Source organism: Lissotriton vulgaris, chromosome 3_1 (assembly GCF_964263255.1).
Source record: "Lissotriton vulgaris chromosome 3_1, aLisVul1.2, whole genome shotgun sequence".
NCBI lineage: Eukaryota > Metazoa > Chordata > Amphibia > Caudata > Salamandridae > Lissotriton > Lissotriton vulgaris.
The window spans coordinates 2,122,142,186-2,122,161,164 of NC_141689.1; positions in this window are offsets into that span (position 1 = coordinate 2,122,142,186).

The following is an 18,979-nucleotide window of genomic DNA, read 5'->3' on the forward strand; positions in this document are numbered from 1 at the left end:
ATAACAGTGTTGGGACGTTGGGAGGGATACACTCTCGCCTTGGTCTCGATTTATGTCCCCCCGGGCCTGCAGGCCACCACCTTTGTAGACCTTGATAAGATTGTTCTATACCTCCCTAGTGGCTTGTTGATACTGGGTGGGGACTTCAATGCTGTGGTTTCCGGCGCCATTGACAGGTTTGCGCCCCGGGATGTGGGACGGACGCAGCAATGGCTACCTGAATTTTTAGAGACTCTGGGTTTGGTGGATAGCTGGAGATTGTTTCATCCTACTCAGCGACAATATAACTTCCTCTCTGGTGCCCATGGTAGCCTCTCTCGAATTGATTATGCCCTAGTGCCGGCGGCCCAGGCGTCGTATATTACTGAAGTGAAACATCTAGCTTGGGGCATTTCTGATCACTCGCCACTCTGGTTCAAGTTTGAGATGACCCTGGGTTCCGGTGGTAGGATCGCCCCCATTAACCCGTGGCACTTGCATAATCCTAAGATTCGCAAGGAATTGTTACAAACGTTAAAGCACTATTTTCAGGAGAATGAGGGATCGGTCTCTTCCTCGATTTCGCTGTGGGAGGCCTTTAAGACGGTGATTAGGGGTCAAGCCTTGTCCCTGATCGCGGGAGTCGACAGACAGAAAGAGAAAGAGGTGATTAGGGTTGAATCAGAGATAGCAAATATCGAAAATGAAAAAGAACAGGAAGTAACCCGGTCTAGGTTACACGTTTTGACTACTTAAGCAGCTTGAGTACAGGACGCTGGTCACAGACAGTGCTAAAGCCTTGAGCCGCGAACAGCAAGGGCGTCTTTACGATGTTGGGGATAAGGCTGGTAAATTGATTGCTTGGTTGGATAGGAAGGACAGAGCGGATCGAGTGGTTCCTGAGATTGAAACGAAGGAGGGTACTAATGTTACTGACCCGCAGGGGATAATAGATGGTTTTGCGGATCATTTTCGTTCAGTTTAAGCTTCCGTCTCAGATAGACCGGAAGAGGATTCGCATCTACTGTTGAGGGATATTCAGCTTCCTTGTTTGTCGGAAGAGGATTGCGACCTCATGGATGGTACACTTACCGCTGATGAGATTGCCTTGGCAGTGCGCTCTTTAAATTCGGGAAAAGCAATGGGTCCTAATGGTCTCCCGATCGAGTTGTATAAACTTAGACCAGATAAGATTGCCCCCTACTTGAAGGATATGTTTTTGGAAGCTCGAGACTGTGGAGTGTTGCCCCGAGACCAGAGAGTAGCCTCGATAGTAGTGATAGCTAAGGAGGGTGCCCATATCTCAGCACACTCCATCTCAATATCCTCATCGAAATAATATTTGTGCTCTTGTCCTATAATCGAGTTACCTAAGGAGGCTGCCTTACAGGTTAAGTCATGTGGGCCATTCCATTTGCCGGTGAAATAAATGTTGGCCTTCAGGTGCAGTATTGGTCTCCATTGACAAGGGCATGTGTCACTTTTATTGTTAGCTTGTTGATGTTCGGGTGAGTGGCATGTGGGAGCTGTGCTGTGAACCACCAGAGGCCTCATGGCTCTCTTTGTTTTCTTCCTGCTGGGGGCTGCAGAGTTGGACACGTGTCATTTTTATTGTCAATAGCATGTCAATTTGACCTGGCATTCCTGATGCTGCGTCCTGCAGTACTGGGCTTTGGGAGTTTAGGGATAGCTGACCTAATGTACTCTCTGGTGTACTATCTCGTGACTCACCTGAGAAGTCTGGGGCTGAGGCATCGTCATGGCCTATGGCTGCCTGGACATTTGATAAGAGTTCCATGTCAGTCTTGATACCCTGTCCTAAATCAATGTCGTCTGCGTCATAGGCTGGTGGATGTGCTGTGGGTGTTGACATTATTCTTCTGTGTTGTGTGTAGGCAGGGGTAAGAGTGTAACGCCACTGGGTGTTATTGTCAGCCTTACCTGCTGCAAGTATGTTATGTCAATTCCTAGGGCTGAGATTAGTGTCAAAATGACTGTACATGTCAGGGGTGAGACAGACTCAGGGGATGGTGCTGTATCTTCAGAAAGGGCAACAACACAGCCGTTCACTATGTGTACCGTGATCTGTAGTCTTGGGTCTTGTGTGGGCTGTCTGCTCATCTCCTAGAGTTATCTTTGAGGTGGGCAATCTGTGGCAGTAAATGTGGCAATACTAATCTCCTTTTAACATGTGGCTTTGTAAATATGCCCACATTTCTGGATAATGCGTTGTGGAAGGGTGTCTTTGTAATAGTTCTGTGAGACTTAGTGATGGCTGCTGCTGCAGCTGGTCATGCAACTCGTGGGAGAGATGCTCACAAACCAGGGGAAAGGTGGGGTCGTGCAGTGCCTGTAGAACTAATGCGTGATGTTCACAGTCTAGTGGAGTGAGGGTATCCTGTGAATCTCCCTGCCCCTCCGGGCTGGTGGTCCTTGGAGGAGGCGGTGTGAGTGAACGCTGGTGAGCGATATCAGGGCTTTCGCTATTTACTACACTACCTACTGACTGAATTAATTCTGTGGAGGGGGCCTTCAGTAGGATATGAGGTTGATGGGGACACCAGTGGTAGGTGTAAAGGTATGTCTTGAGTGTCTTCCACAGAAGGGGATCTCTGTGAGTACTGTGGTCCCTCAAGTGCGAGTTGTGTGTTATCAGTGAGGGATGTATACGTTGGCACTGGGAGGCACAGTCTCACTAGATGCAATGTAGATGCCCTTATCTCAGTACCCTGTGTGAGTGGGAGTCCCAACAAGTCCCACGCTCTAGATATCAGGGAAATTTCCTTTTTGTTCAATTTTCTATGAGTTTGTGCTCTAACGTTCTGCACTGATATAATTTTATTGTCTAATATGTGTAGAACTACCTCAACTGGTTGTTGTCCACTATAGCTCATCTGTATCTCGTAGTGAGATATATATATATATATATATATATATATATATATATATATATATATATATATATATATATATATATATATATATATATATATATATATATATATATATATATATATGGCACAGTGTAATTCCCTATCTTCCCCTCAGAGGAGTCTGCAGTGCTCATGGCGGGGGGGGGGCAACACTGATATATCTTGTAACAATTGTGGCACTCACTATGCTGTAGACTACAGAATCCCTTCAGTTAATCAGTGGCAGATCAATACACATGGGGATACATAAAAATGCATTTACAAGCTCCCTAGTTATTGAATCCCACTAATGAACCAGTCTCCTGCATTTGGCAGTGGCCTTCAATAATGTTAACAAAATATTTTCCAGCAGCTTCGAAAGGATTCTATCCATGCGTTTATGTGCCAGTCTGTGATACTAATTTGCCACATTTATCCTCATTTATCGGACAGCTTGTGAAGTAGCTGTGGTGGGAACTTCCCTTTTCTCCGTTCACAGCTGTTAGGTGGAGTGCTTGGGGTGTGTTGCAAGATTAAGAAGGAACTTGAACTTTAATGTTCGTGAACCTAGCATACATTAGGGTGGGGGCCTAGAAGGAGTGCGAGGCCTCGCAGAGAAGTGGAGCTGGGAGAAGCTTGGGTCAGACCTGCTTTCTGCTTCTGCATAGCTGAATGAAAATGGCAGTGCTCAGGTTGAGGCCTATAACTTCTAAGCAGCAGGGCCTACGCGGGGTTCATGCTGAGGAAATGATAAGAATGTCCCTGAATATATATATAGTAAAATTTTCCCCCTCCATCAAGGGGAAGCCGACAACCAAGTCTGCTTCTTATAGACTGATTTCGTTGCTGAACCCGGAACCAAAGATATTGGCTAAAGTGTTGTTGAATAGGTTGGTCAAGGTCATAAGTGGTTTAGTACATCCTGATCAATCTGGATTTATCCCGCATAGGAGTACGGCATTGAATCTAAGGCACTTACTTGGAGTTTTGGCCAGGGCACATAAATTGCGAGAACCGGCCATATAAGCGTCGTTGGACGCGACGATGGCCTTTGATATGGTGGAATGGCCATATCTCTGGGCTGTGCTGGCTAAATTCGGATTTGGTCCTGAGTTTATTAACTGGGTGCGCTTGTTGTACACTGAGCCTCTTGCGCAGGTTGTTGTGAACAACCGTGTCTCGGCACCATTTTGTCTTGGGCGGGGCACTAGACAGGGGTGCCCACTTACCGCTCTTTTGTTTTAATTGGCTCTTGAACCCCTAGCGGCTTGGATCCGTTGGGAGCCTTCGATAAAGGGTATTCGTTGGTCTCCACAGTTCGAAGACCGTTTTTCATTATACGCTGATGATATATTGCTTTATTTGACTTCTCCCAGGAAATCCCTTAATGTTGTTTGTGATGTCTTGGCCTTGTATGGTAGAAATTCAGGATTGGTAATAAATTGGACAAAATCCTATCTTTATGTGTTATGCGGTGATGCCCCTGTCCTCCCTCGTAATTGTCCTATTCAGATTGCTCAGAACGGGTTTAAATATCTCAAGATCTATGTTTCAATGGATCCCACACTCCGATATGACATGAATCTCCTTCCTCCATTGGCTCGGCTGAGAAGTGATGTAGCTGGCTGGAAGAAACTTCCATTGTCCCTATTAGGACGAGCGGCCCTTTTTAAAATGATGTCCCTACCCCGATTTCTTTATGCCCTCCAGAATACCCTGGATATGGTGCCATCTAGCTATTTTCGAGAAGTAGAGGGACTGCAGCGTAGCCTACTTTGGGATGGCAGACCGCGTATAGCGTTGGCCAAGTTGACGCTCCCATGGTACGACGGAGGTATTGCCCTCCCAGATATTAGGAGATACTAATGGGCGTCACAGTTGGGAGCTATAAACCATGGTACCTACGGATCCAATATGGATCCGGACTATGCAATAGATAAACGGCTGCTCCCTGGCGGTGATTACAGTAGAGCGTTGTACAACAAAACTGTAGAGAAAGGTCTGACTGGACCCACCAGAGTTGCTGTTCGCATATGGCATGACGCTCTTTGTTCACTGGGATGGAAAGACCGTCTTACTTTGGCTACCCCGTTATTTGGTTCGGATAAGTTGGGCATTTGAAGGGTTTTGATCGATGGGATTTGATAGGGAACACCACTGTGTGGAATGTTTGAGTGAAGGGAAGAGTTAAATCATTTACTGAATTGCAAACTGAATATGAACTGAGTGGGACAGAGTACTTTCGCTATGTGCAGGTGCGACATGCATTGAGGTCGGTGTTCCCTGATGGGGAGGAGATACCGGAAGCGTCCCCATTAGAGGATCGAATAGTGGATGAACATCTACCAGATAGCACTATTTCTCTTATTTATAAAAAGTTAATAAATCATAGAGCAGATCTCTTAGTAGATTTAAGGGATAAGTCGACGCAGGAGGGTATCGAAATTGATGACGAGGATTGGCAATCAGCAGTTTCTTCCCCTAAGGAAGTGGCGATCCCGGCAAGATTGAGGTTTGTTCAATTGAAAATACTGCACAGGGTCTATGTCACTAGTCCGCATCTGGTTAAAATGGGTTTAACGGGAGATGGTTTGTGTAAACGTGGTTGCGGCCAGTTGGGCACGTTTCTTCATATCCTGTGGGAATGCCGATATATGATAGACTACTGGAACAGTGTCCATAATGTCATGAATGAGGTCACAGGTGTGGCTCTCTTGCCGGAAGCTAGAAGATGTATATTGAACATTTGGGATTGCTAAGCGGAACATAGCACAGCAGTGGGGAGCGGCTAGGCCACCTACGCTGGAAGGATGGATAGAAAGTATGGATTGGTGTATGTTCCGTGAAAAAACTGTTTATCTGGCACGGGGTCGCCCTAGAAAGTGGAATAACATTTGGGTACCAATACAGTCTGTAACAATTGTTTTTGATACTCCTCCCTCCCCATGACCCCTACATGTTAATTTGCCTGATATTTGTGCTCTATGACCCCCCTGACTATTATTTTTTTTTTTGCATATGTTGAAGCTGTTACTGACCCTCCTCTGTAAAGTGTAACAACGTCTTTTTTGATGCCTTGTTTTAATAAAAAGAAATATATTAAAAAAAAACAGCGACATCCGTTTGGACCTAAGCATTACACAAGTCCTGTGCCAAATATATCAATACACCCGTGTTTTCAGCCACACCCGTGAGGAGTTTAATTATTTACATCTACATTCCCAGTACACAGTTGTTGTTTGTACCTCCCTGATTCTTACCTTGCATATTGGCCCTACTCACTTAAGTCAAGGCAGGTTTGTTGTATCAGAAATGACACTCTCGGTGAATCGACTTTTATTTCACGTTTTTAATTATTTATGTCCACAATCACTTCAATCTTAAAAGCGTTCTTCTTTAATTTGTACTCTTTAGAGCAGTCACCAGTTGCCCACACCTACTCTGGACAAATACTGCAATTCCTCTTCAAGTGGGCACTCTCTGTATACCAACCAGTACATATATCTTTAATGTCAACGTTGGCGTATATGAGAAAAATGCATCACACTTACTCCTTTTATTTTACGCCTTTATGTTCTTACAACCAGGAAATCTGTTTAGAATTCTTCATAGTTACTTCACAACTGTGTGCTTTTTTGGCTAATAGTGAGAGGGAGATAAGTTTACCAACATTAGAATTATTGTGATACTGTTCTATTACATTTTAGAGTTGTGGATTACACTAAAACAACCTTCTTACCTTTTTACAGACATGTCATAATTTAGACACGTGGTGTACATGGGATATATTACTTGTTTTAGTTGTCTCTAGCTGTTCGCTCTGTATAGACAAATGGAAATTGATATGATTATTTGTCTAATATCAATATACCTCTTCCGAGTATTTCCTCCTTTGTTTTTGTGTTCACTTTTTTCTTTTAGCGTTTTTCTCGGTCACTCTCCCTGATTTCTTTTTCATTATTTATATATCGAGTGCTTCGAGACTGTTCACTGATTCCTGAAAATATATATATAGTAGATCTCTATTAATTTCACTGTAACCTCCAATTTATCCATCCACTAGTGTCCACCAACTCAATGTTAATCAGTAAGTCCCCTTTATTTAACCTGACAACTCAATTTATCTCAATAAATTATCTCTACTGGGGCCCCAATCTACTTTACTGATAGGCTGGTTTTTGATCACCGCAAGCTTTGATTAAAATCTAGGAGGCAAAGTTGGTCATGCGGATCTGTCATGGTAGCGATGTCTGGGGGTGATTTGAAGATCAACATAATCAAACAGCAGAAAACAAAACCTGTCCTGCAATGCATCCTGGATTGGTCTGTGCATGCTGAGCTTGGAATTAGATTTCTTGCTGGCCAAACGGCCAAACGGCCAAACGGCCAAACGGCCCTCTGGCCACTGCACTGCTGGGTTAAAGTCTGGACTAGTAAGCATCTTATGCTCAATAGATTAATCCTTTCGGAATGTTTGGCATTGGATTGTGCTTCTAGAATTCACTGGACTGCTTATATTAAATCTACATTTATGGCACTAGGGACGGCAGATGCCTATTTGACAGAAAATAATTGTTTCTTGAGCAGGCAATGTCAATCAGAGAAGGGGCAGAATTGATGGAAACCCCTAATGAGGAGCCATGTGCTTTTTTAATTCTGTTCAGGGAATGGAGCATTATTTGCTGCAGGTTACTTGTGCGGCTGGGCTCATTTTAAATACATGTTGCACTGTGGCTACGGCAGCAAGTCTCTGCAGACACATACTTCATTTTGTTTTATTTTGTAATTTCTAGAGCTGCTGTAGAAACAGGTCTCTTCCACCATTTTTGAAGATTTTGAATTTTAATCAAGTTTGTCTAGCCCTTTTGTTCTTACAACTACTTCACAATGCTCACGTCTTATCTGTTGTGATGATTTTTTTGTGCAGTTTTGACATTGAGATGTTCAAGGCCTAACTGATAATCATGTGTATGTACTTGACCCTGTGCTCCTTTGCGCTGGTTTACATTTTTTAATGCTGTTTTTATTCCTATGTGTAATATTTACATAATGTTATATCATTGCACTCTGAGCTTTTATGGTTGCTTTGATCAGCAAAATTAATATTCTTATGATGATGATGAACCATTCCTCTACATTCAAATTACGCTGCAAAATAAATGAATAGTTTACACTTGCATAACACTTTTCTAAACCTGCAGTCTTTTATACAGACTTCTCAAAGGAATCCTCTTTTGGTTGTAGTTTTTCAGTTAGTAGTGTTGTAGGGCTGGGTGTAGTTCGCGAAGTAGCACTATGATATGATATGATAAAGGATATTTGTCAAGCGCACGTTCGCCTACGGTATCTTGGCGCTGGGGTGGGAGAGCTGTCTGGAACTGATCTGAAGAACTTAGTTGTATGCTAACGAAAAGAGCCAGGTTTTCAGGGATTTTCTGAAGTGAGCACGGGAAGGAAGAAGACGCAGTGCAGGGGGAAGGGAGTTCCAAAAAAGAGGGGCCTGTGTGGAGAGCCGCAAACCTCCATGTTTTTTCTGCCTAAAGGGGCGGGGTGAGGAGATTTTGAGTGGAAGAGCGGAGGTCGTGCTGAGGAGCATATCGGTGCAAAAGAGAAGAAATTAAAGAGGGTCCCTGAGAGGAGAGAGCTTTATGAATCAGGCAGCCGAGTTTGAAAAGGCTGCGCTGAGCCACTGGGAGCCAATGAAGGCTCTTTAACAGGGGCTTAGTATGGGTGGATTTAGGCAGTCCGTAGACCAACCTGGCTGCCTGGTTCTGGATGAGTTGAATACTTTTGGTTTGGTATGCAGGTATGCCCACAAATAAGGAGTTCGCATAATCAATTCGGGAGATAACCAGCCCCAAGGTGACCTGGACAAGAGCTTCGTAAGAAAGGAATCTACTGATTTTTTGTATGCGGCGCAAGTGGTATAAACAAGTAGTGACCAGAGACTTAATTTGTGCCCTCATAAAGAGGTCTTTGGAGATGGTGATCCCTAAACTCCTAACAGTGTCAACAGGGGAGGAGGAGGGACCGAGTGAGTGATGCCAGAAAAGAGAGTTCCAAGGGTTGTTGTGGGGACCAGTGAGGACTAACTCCGTTTTCTCAGGGTTAAGTCTGAGCTGATTATAATTCATCCAGGAGCCTTTGAAGTTCATTACAGAGTGGACATGTTGTATAGAGGAAGGGGAGGAGTCAATGCTGAAGATAATCTGGAGATCATGCGCGTAGTTGAAAATAGTGACAGATTTTTGTTGAAGCTCCGAGATGAGAGGACGGATGTGTAAGGTGTTTTCCCACCGAAGAGAAAGGTGGAAGGGACACTGCTTGAGTATGGTCCTGAAGAAAGGAGGCAATCCACTTCAATGGTAGCCCCCGGATGCCGGCGTGCTCGACACGTACAAGTAAGATGGAATGGTCTACCGTGGCGAACGCCGCCGACAAGTCCAGGAGCACCAGAGCCTGGGAGATGTTCTGATACGCCCCCCTTCTTAGCTCCTCATGAACGGCCAAGGCGATAGACTCGGTGGAATGCTGAGGTCTAAAGCCGGCCTGATGAGGATCAAGGAAGTGAGAGGATTCAAAGAAGACACTCAAGCAGCTACCCACGTAAGTTTCCAAGACTTTACCCAGGTAGGGTAGAAGGGAAGTTGGACGGAAATTGCAGGGAATGTCGGGATCTGATCCTGTTTTTTTTCAGGATGGGAGAAACCAGCGCAGTTTTGAAGGAGAGGGGAACCACTCCTTAGGAAAGGGAATTGTTCAGAAGGGCAAGAGGGGGCGTGGGGATGTTGCAGTAGATCTCACAGCTAATATGAGGAGGACAACAGTCCTGAGACAAACCCGACTTCACTTTCCCTAAGAGAGAGAAAAAGGTGTCATCGGTGAGAGTGGGGAACGCAAGATAGTGGGAATGGTTGGGGGGAGCTATGGAAGGGTGGAGCATGGTGGCAGCAGCAGGGATACTAGATTTTATTGTTGTAATTTTATCAATAAAATAACTGTTAAGGGAGTCGCAAAGAAGTTGTGATGGGGGGGATTTAACAGCGACGCGGTCAGGTTTGACCAGCTCGTCCACGATGGAGAAGATAGTTTTAGATTTGCAGCTGGCACTAAGTATTTTTGCCGAAAAGTGTGCTGATTTGGCTGACACGATGGCCAACTTGTAGTCCTGTAGGGCCTTCAGGAACAGGGTTTTCTTGAGGGGGCAGTAATGAAGCCTCCACTTGCGCTCCAGTTGGCGCAAAGCAAGCTTCCTGTCCCTAAGGTCTTTTGTGAACCAGAGTTGGGCGTCGTGGGGTCTCTAAATTTTTAAGATCTTAAGGGGGCAAATTTGTCTCTCGCCTGGGTCAACCAGGAGGAGAGAGCGTCTGCTTCGGCATGTGGCGAACATTGGGAATCAGGAACGGCAGAGAGGGTGGAAGTGAGATTGGAGCAAATGGAAGGAATATCTACATGCTTCCAGTTTCTAACCATGGTGGGGCAGGTGAATGTGTGGATATGGTAGCCGGAAGGCTAATAGAAAAAGAAACAGAGTAGTGATCGAACCAGGCACAGGGGGATACCTGAATGTTATATCCTTCATTCTTTGTATTTCCCTTTTAAATGTGTTTCCCTTTTATGCATATTGTATATCTTTAATTATGGCACATGCCTTACAGTTGTGTATGACATCACTTAGAACTGTATTGAGACCATTCTGATTGTGGTCCTGGCTGTAAGAAGTACTGTGCTCCAGAAGATTAAAACTTCTTTCATTTATCCTGGATTTTGCTTCTTCATTGGAATTTAACATTGGCGTCGAGGGAACCTGGTACCTGCTACTATTGGGAGCACAGGAGCAGTACAATTACTTTGGGATTTTTTTTTAACTCTTCTTGTCTCCTTTTTGATTTCTTGGATTTTACTAGCTGATTTCCATCTCCATCTCCTCGGAGGAGTATCTGCGTCCTTTTTGGGAATTTCTGGAGTTTTCTCATTACTAAATATTCAATTTGGAGCGTTTTGGCACTTTCGCTCGCAAAGATTTCAAATTACCTGAATCTATGTTTGAAAATCGCGCAATTTGTCATGCACGTGTGGCTCCCGAGACGATGATCATCAAGCTACGGTGATTCTCTCGCAGCGTGTGACGTCAACACCCTCAACGTCAGCGTCATCCACGTCGGCGGCCATTTTAGAATCTCCATGACAACGCCGATGCGCATGGAGCGCACGAGAGCGCACTAATTCTTCATAGCAATACCACAACGCTGATGCGCACAGCAGCGCATTTAATCTTCTTAACAATTTCACAACGCCGATGCGCACGGCTGCGGATTGGTTTCATTTAAGTATTTTTTCAAGGATTCGACTTTTCATTACGCCCGTGTGCACAGCAGTATTTCTCTTTGGCATTATACACGGCAACACTGTTAACTGCTCTACGATGAGTATAGCATCTTTTATTTTATTTTTATAAGGACGTTCTGCTGGTTTCTAAGTCTTTTGTAACATCATTTTTACAAGGTTTTATTAATTTACTTGTACATTTATTGTTCTCATCACTATGCAATTTGATCCACCTACTAAGTTTTTGCAATCTAAAGGAGAGCCTCCAATTCCTTGGTCTAGGTGGAAAGAAGAATTTCTTACCAAAGCAAATGATGGGGAAACGATGTGTAATGAAAGAAAGAAGGATATTTTCTTACATTGTCTTGGCTCGGAGGGTCAAGCTATTTTCAGAAATCTCCCTGTTGCTAGTGGCGATTTGGGAACATTTGATGAAGCAACTCATGCGTATTGAAACTCGTTTCAAACCTTCAACTAGTATTGCTCTTAACAGATATAAGTTTTATACAAGAGCTCAGAGAGAATCAGAAACGTTTGATGATTTTCTGACTACTCTCAGGAGCCTTGTACTTTCATGCAATGTTGGTAATTTAGCAGATGAGATGATAAGAGACCAAATTATTGTAAATGTGAAGAACAAAAAAAAGCAAGAGCAGTTATGGATTTTAGGAAATCCAAATCTTAATGACACCGTCTCCACAGCAAAAGCCTTTGAACAATTGGAGAAATGGAGGAAAACTATTGATGATGTCAGCGCCAAAGGGGACAATAGTAAAAGTATAGATGAAGTGTGTAGTTTAAAAAAGAAATCTGCTCCACAATATTTGAAAGATACTAGGAATATTGTCTGTTTTAGGTGTGAAAGTACCAATCATGTAGCATCATTCAAGTTTTGTCCTGCTATTGGGAAAGAGTGTGTTAAATGTGGTAGGATTGGGCATTTTGCCAAAGCTTGTAAGGATGATCGCAAGAGGGTTATTGAACCTCAAAGGAGTGTAAAGCCTAGAAGTAGGGATGTTTCAGTTGCGAGGGATTTAAATTCTTCAGATGAGGATTCTTGTGTAGCGAGAGGAATGGCTGTTTCAATTCAAGGTGTGAGTGCTGTTGAGGAGTACCTTTCTTCCCCTAAATGTTGTGTCAAATTTCTGGGTGAAGATTTAATTCTTATGGCTGACTCTGGTTCACCATGGACCATTATAACTTTAGAATACTTTCAGGAAAAGTTTAGAGATACTTTGTCCCTTAATTATTTATCTAGTCCAGACATTGTTGCCCAGTGTTTTAATGAATCTGCTATTGATTTTGTTGGTTATATTGCTTCAGAATTGGAATATAAAAGGAGATCGGCTCACATAAAAATGTATGTTGCTAGGAAAGGCATCAACGTGTTGGGTTGGAGAGACCAATGGAAACTGGGAATCAAACTCAATCCATGAAGTAAAGAACCTGTTATGTTAGTGGAGGACATGGACTTTTGTGGAGTGGTGAATGGTAATTCTGTTGTAGTCGAAGATTTGTTTCCTGAAGTTTTCACTGACACTTTAGGAAAGCTTAAGGGTTTTTGTCACAAAATCAAACTTAAAACAGGAGTTTCTCCTGTCAATCAAAAACTCAGGAATGTACCCATTAATGTGAGAGAAGAGTTAGGAAAATTGTTGGATGGAATGTTGAGTGAGGGGGTGATTGAAGAAGTGGAATCGTCTGAGTGGGTTTCGCCAATTGTTTTGGCACGCAAATCGGATAATTCCCTGAGGCTGTGTGTGGATCTTTGTGCCCTAAATGCTAACATTCTGATTGGTTGCCATCCCTTGGCTAATATTAATGAGGTTGTGAGTACACTGGGTGGGCCATGATTTTCTCTACTTTAGACCTAAGATCGGCCTATCATCAAATAGAATTGGCTAAGGAATCTCATCATCTGACTGCCTTTATAACGCCGCAGGGGTTGTTTCAATTTAAAAGAATGCCATTTGGACTTGCCTCTGCGGCGGCAGTTTTTCAAAGATCAATGTGTCATCTTTTCAAACGAATGGAGTCATGTGTGAAGTGTTTTCAGGATGATATTTTGATCTTTTCATCTGATGTAGAAAGTCATTCGAAACATTTAGAAAGTGTATGTGGGATCCTCAAGGACTATAGTCTGACTTTGAAAAGTAACAATTGTAAATTTTTCCAAGAGTCTGTTGAATACGTAGGACATACTCTTTCTAAAAATGGAGTAGTTCCAAAAAAATCATTGGTTGATGCCATTCTCAAAGCACCTGCGCCTGATTCTAAAGAGAAACTTCTTTCGTTTTCCGGACTTTGTGAATATTACTGTAAGTTCATTAAGGACTTTGCATCAAAAATGCAGCCTTTGAGGGAATTAATAAGGAAGAATGTTGTATTTGAGTGGGGAGATAGTCAACAAAAAGTGTTTGAGAAGATTAAGGCGGAGATGGTTGCGGCGCCATCTCTTAAAGCATTTTGTGTTGGAAAGACATGTGTTCTTACTGTCGATGCTAGTCTGTATGATCTAGGCTGTGTTCTGTCGCAGTTTTCTGGTAAAGAGGAGTGGAATGTGTTGTTTTCCTCATGCACGCTAAATTCAACAGAGAGACAGTATGCAGTGATTGAAAAAGAGTTGTTGGCGTGTGTGTGGGGTGTGGAACACTTTAGAAATTACATTTGGGGAGCGAGATTCATTATCAAGACTGATCATAAGCCTTTGGTTTACATTTTGTCTCCTGTAGGTGGTCTGAATGCCACAGCAAGGATTGCCAGGTTAATGTCACGATTACAAGAATACACGTTTACTGTAGAATATGTTCCTGGAAAAGTCAATGTTACTGCAGATTGTTTATTGCGTCTACCTTGTGAGAATAGTGAAGATTTGGACAAAGTTGAGATTGTTGCTGGATTTGCTGATGTTTTGCCTGGCAAGTTTGGAAATATTTCAGAGGAATTTTGGAAAAAGTGTATGGTAGAAGACAAAATTTTACAGATGGTTATGGAGTACTGTCATGCAGGATGGCCTTCTAAAAGTGAAATTCCAGAGGAGATGTTCCCATTTTGGAAAGTCTCTGATAAGATTTTTATAGAGGGGGATTTCATTTACAGACAAGGGAAGTGCATTCCACTGGTTTTTTCACGGGAGACCATTTTGAATTTTAGTCATGAAAGCCATGTTGGTATGTCCTCAATGAAAAGACTTATTAGGTCATTGTTCTGGTGGCCAGGAGTAGACAGGTTTGTTGACAAGTTAGTTAGGGAGTGCCCGGAGTGTGTTAGTAGCGAGAAATCTATCAAATGCAGTCCTGCTCCTCTTATTCCTGTTAAGGGGCCTGAGTTTCCGTGGCAGAAAGTTGGTTAAGATTTTGCAGGGCCTTTTAATTTTTTGTCACAAGATTGTAGGTTCGCCATTGTTATGGTGGATTACCATTCAAAGTGGCCGGAAGTCAAACTAGTTCTGAGAGTCACAACCAGTATTTCCGACAAAGGGGTGCAGTTGAAGTCCTGTGAGATGCAAGAATTCTTTAAATCACAAAATGTTCATCACTTAACCACATCCTTGTATGAACCTCAAGGAAATGGGCAAGTAGAAAGGTTTAATAGAGTTCTTAAGCAGGATATACTTTGGGCGCGAAACTTTGGTGCTGAATGGAAAGACAAATTAAGAGAGAAGTTGTGGTTGTATCAGAGATCCTGTTTCTAAACTGTGTACTTGGTGGTTTAAGAAGGTTGTTAAGGACAAGTGTTCACAGCTGAGTAAAGTTGATATTGCTCGTACTGTAGAGAATAAACAAACTAGAAGCAAAATTAATTATGACTCTTGCATTAAAGTTAAAACACCTGATTTTCATGTTGGGGATTATGTCAGAATACGTATGCCTGGAATCTTGCTCAAAGATGATGCAAGGTTTAGTAGACCTTTGAGAATTGTCAAAGTCAACAAAAATAGTGTGGTCACCCAAAATGGTCAAGTTTGGAATGTGAGACGTGTATCCAAGTGTTTTATGAATGAATAGTTTTTGTAAGGGAAGAGATGTGTTATATCCTTCATTTTTTGTATTTCCCTTTTAAATGTGTTTCCCTTTTATGCATATTGTGTGTCTTTAATTATTGGACATGCCTTACAGTTGTGTATGACATCACTTAGAGCTGTATTGAGACCATTCTGATTGTGGTCCTGGCTGTAAGAAGTACTGTGCTCCAGAAGATTACAACTTCTTTCACTTATCCTGGATTTTGCTTCTTCATTGGAATTTAACACTGAAGCTCAAGAATGTCTAAATTAAGGCTCCAGGCCTGATCCAGAGTGTGCCCTTTGATGTGGGTGGCTACTATGATGAGTTCTGAAAAATTTAGCCCAGAGAGCAAATCCCTGAACTGTTTGGAGCAGGGGTTCTCGAGGGGGTCATGTGGCCAGTAATTGAAGTCCCCTATGATGAGGAGCTTGGCATGGTTAATTGCGAGCTCTGCAACAAGGTTGCTAAAAAATTGAATAAAGTTTGAGGAAGGGTTAGGTGGGCAGTAGCAGAGAACACATGCCAGTTGAAAATATTTAGAGTGCTAAGTGACTGCGAGGAACTCAGCCAGCGGGGTGTTAGGAATTGTGAGGGAAGTGAAGATATGCGGATGGGCGGTGATGGCAGCAACTCCTCCCCCAGTCTTCCCATCTGGTTGATTAGCCTGGAGAATATAGAAGTTATTGGGGAGAGCTGCCAGAATGTCTGGTGTGGACTCCGACGATAGCCAGGTTTCAGAGAGAAACAGGATGTCTGTGTGGAGGGTGTCGAGTAGGTGGAAGATCTCGACCTGGTGTTTGGCTAATGAGCGGGTATTTAAATACCAAATAGAAAGTTTGGAAGGGGTCGACTTTGGGTGGGAGGTGATGGTGGTAGAGGTCTGAGGGCACCCAAGGGTGCAGGGGGAGTGAAAGGGGACAGGGAAAGGATCCGGGTCATGCCCAAGCTTTCACTGAGTTCACTGATGATGGGCTAAGTTCCCTGAAAGTTCCTTAGCTCAGCAGAGGTATAAGTGATGGTGGGTCGCTCATAGGAGGGGCCTAGGTCCCGGCCGGGCGCGAACGGGCACAGACGGGCCCGCCCCCGGCGCGCCCTCGGCGTGCCAACGGTGCGCCTGCTGCGCGCGGCCGCTGCGCGACTTGTATGGCATCTCTTTAATGAGGGTTGTACGACCAGTGGGTGTGTCTGATGGGAGTGTTTGATAGGTGGATGGGCCCAGAAGTAGTGAATCCCTTCCGGGGCCCAGAATCTCCTCCCTTGTCCCTCCACAGCAATCCAAATGCTTGGTGGTGGACCAGGGACTGTGGAGGCGGTGACGGCGGTACAAATGTGCAAGAAAAGGTAAGAGTTACAGTATGAGCGTTTAAAAGCAAAAGAGACTCTCAATGGTTAAAAAAAGTGCAAAGCGCCCTAGTTCGGCGTGCATCTAAGTCCAGAGAGGTACCTGCTGTCAAGCACTTCCACCGTGCAGCTTGCGTGCTCCTGATTTGTAACCAGTGGGGTTGGGCTGACCCATTGGGAGCGTCTGGTAGGCGGATGGGCCCGTAAGTAGTGAATCACTTCCGGGGCCCAGAATCTCCTCCCTTGTCCCTCCACAGCAATCCAAATGCTTGGTGGTGGACCGGGGACTGTGGAGGCGGTGATGGCGGTACAAATGCGCAAGAAAAGGTAAGAGTTACAGTATGAGCGTTTAAAAGCAAAAGAGAGTATCAATGGTTAAAAAAGTGCAAAGCGCCCTAGTTTGGCGTGCATCTAAGTCCAGAGAGGTACCTGCTACCTGCTGACAAGCGTGTCCACCGTGCAGATTGCCGGCTCCTGATTTGTAGCCAGTGGGATTGGGCTGACCCAGTGGGAGCATCTGGTAGGCGGATGGGCCCGGAAGTAGTGAATCACTTCCCGGGCCCAGAATCTCCTCCCTTGTTCCTCCACAGCAATCTAAATGCTTGGTGTTGGACCAGGGACTGTGGAGGCGGTGACGGCGGTACAAATGGTACTACGTGTAGCTGCGCGAAGTGCACTTTGTACTACGTGAGCTATGCGTAGCACTATGCAAACTGCGAAGTACCCTGTTCGCACTGTTCAAGATGCTGTGCAATCATTGAAAACAGCATCTTCCACAGTGCGAGCTGTAGTTTTCTGCTGCTCGAGTAGATTTTTACTCGAGTGGCAGCTTTCTCAACGTGGACTGTTAGTTTCTCATCGCGAGCGGTCGCGAGCATATGCGACCACTCACAATGAGAAACCTGACCTCCCAGCATTGAGAATCTCGCCGGGAGGTTTATTTTCCATGCTCGCGTTCGGCAACTTGATGTTGCTGATCGCGCACAAGGAAAAAGTCTCCCCAGGATGTCATTTTGCTTGCTCGCGGTGACTTTGAGGACCGTGAGCATGCATAAAATGACTTGCACTTTCTCATACGATGGACAGTGGACAAAAGGTCAGCAGCAACCCCAAACAATATATAGACCAATTTGTATCTAGTTTCCAAAATTAGTTCTGCGTGCCAGCTCCAAAAGTGCCCCCTGCCCAAGGGCACCACCCTTCCAAACAGAGTTAATTATAAGTGTTTCAAAATTTTGGAATAGCACCATTCACAAAACATTATTATATGATCAGGTAATTTCATACATTCACAGGAGCTCAGTCATGGTTCTCGCTTAATCTCTTTTATTTCCTTATATTCTGAGGTGGGTTTTGTTGTAAACTACACGCGATTGTCTATATATCTTCCAAACAATGTCCCTCTTAATATCGATACTAACAGTTCCATGTATAGCACATAATCAAATGTAGCAAAGGCATATAAAACGACTATTGATAACCAAATTCCATGACCCAAGTGAAAGAAAAGAAGACAGATAAAGCAAGTAAACAGAGAAAAGATATGTAAATATCTAAAAGAATCTTATCATAGCAATTAATATAGATCCGACAATTACAAAGCAGACATACATCAAATGGCAATATTTATAAATGGCAGGTAGAAGCTCTTTCTTTTCATACAACCATTGTTGTATTTGATTGGCGTGTTAAAAGCCCTTTAGACATTATATATTGTTTTATTGTATATATGTTTTTATATGTATATATATATGTACGTTTATACATGCGTCTATATATATGTATATTGAGGTGTGTATGTTTTTTACATGTTGTTTTATGTGATATTTTATATGTTTGTTATACACTATGTCCTTGTATGTTTTAAACTTGCAGCCCTGAAGAAGTTCTGATTTACAGAACGAAACGTATTGGCTTTGGCACATAATTCTAAGAATATAAGAAAATAAAAGAGATTAAGCGAGAACCACGACTGATCTCCTGTGATATGGACTCTGTATGAAATGACCTGATCATATAATAATTTTTTGCGAGTGGTGCTATTTCAAAATTTTGAAACATGCATAAAATGACTGCTGCACTATGCTACGCGTGTTTGCACTGTGCTACATGCAGTTGGCGAAGTAGAGCAAACTTCGCAAACTACGCGAGCGTAGCGTAGTGCTTTGCCCAGGATTAGTGTTGTTTCTCCCTGGTGCTCCATTTTATCATAGTTGTAATTTTCAAAATATGCTGTTTTTCCAATTTCCGTGGTTCTTCTTTTAAGTTGGTGTACTCTTGTAGTGTAGGCATTAAATAAACTATGGATTTGTTTTCTGCTATAAAATTATACATTATTGTACTGGTGTGTTTTGCGATGAAAGTAGTTTCTTAATTAGTCGACTTTTCAAGGCTCGTATACGGTCTTTTCTC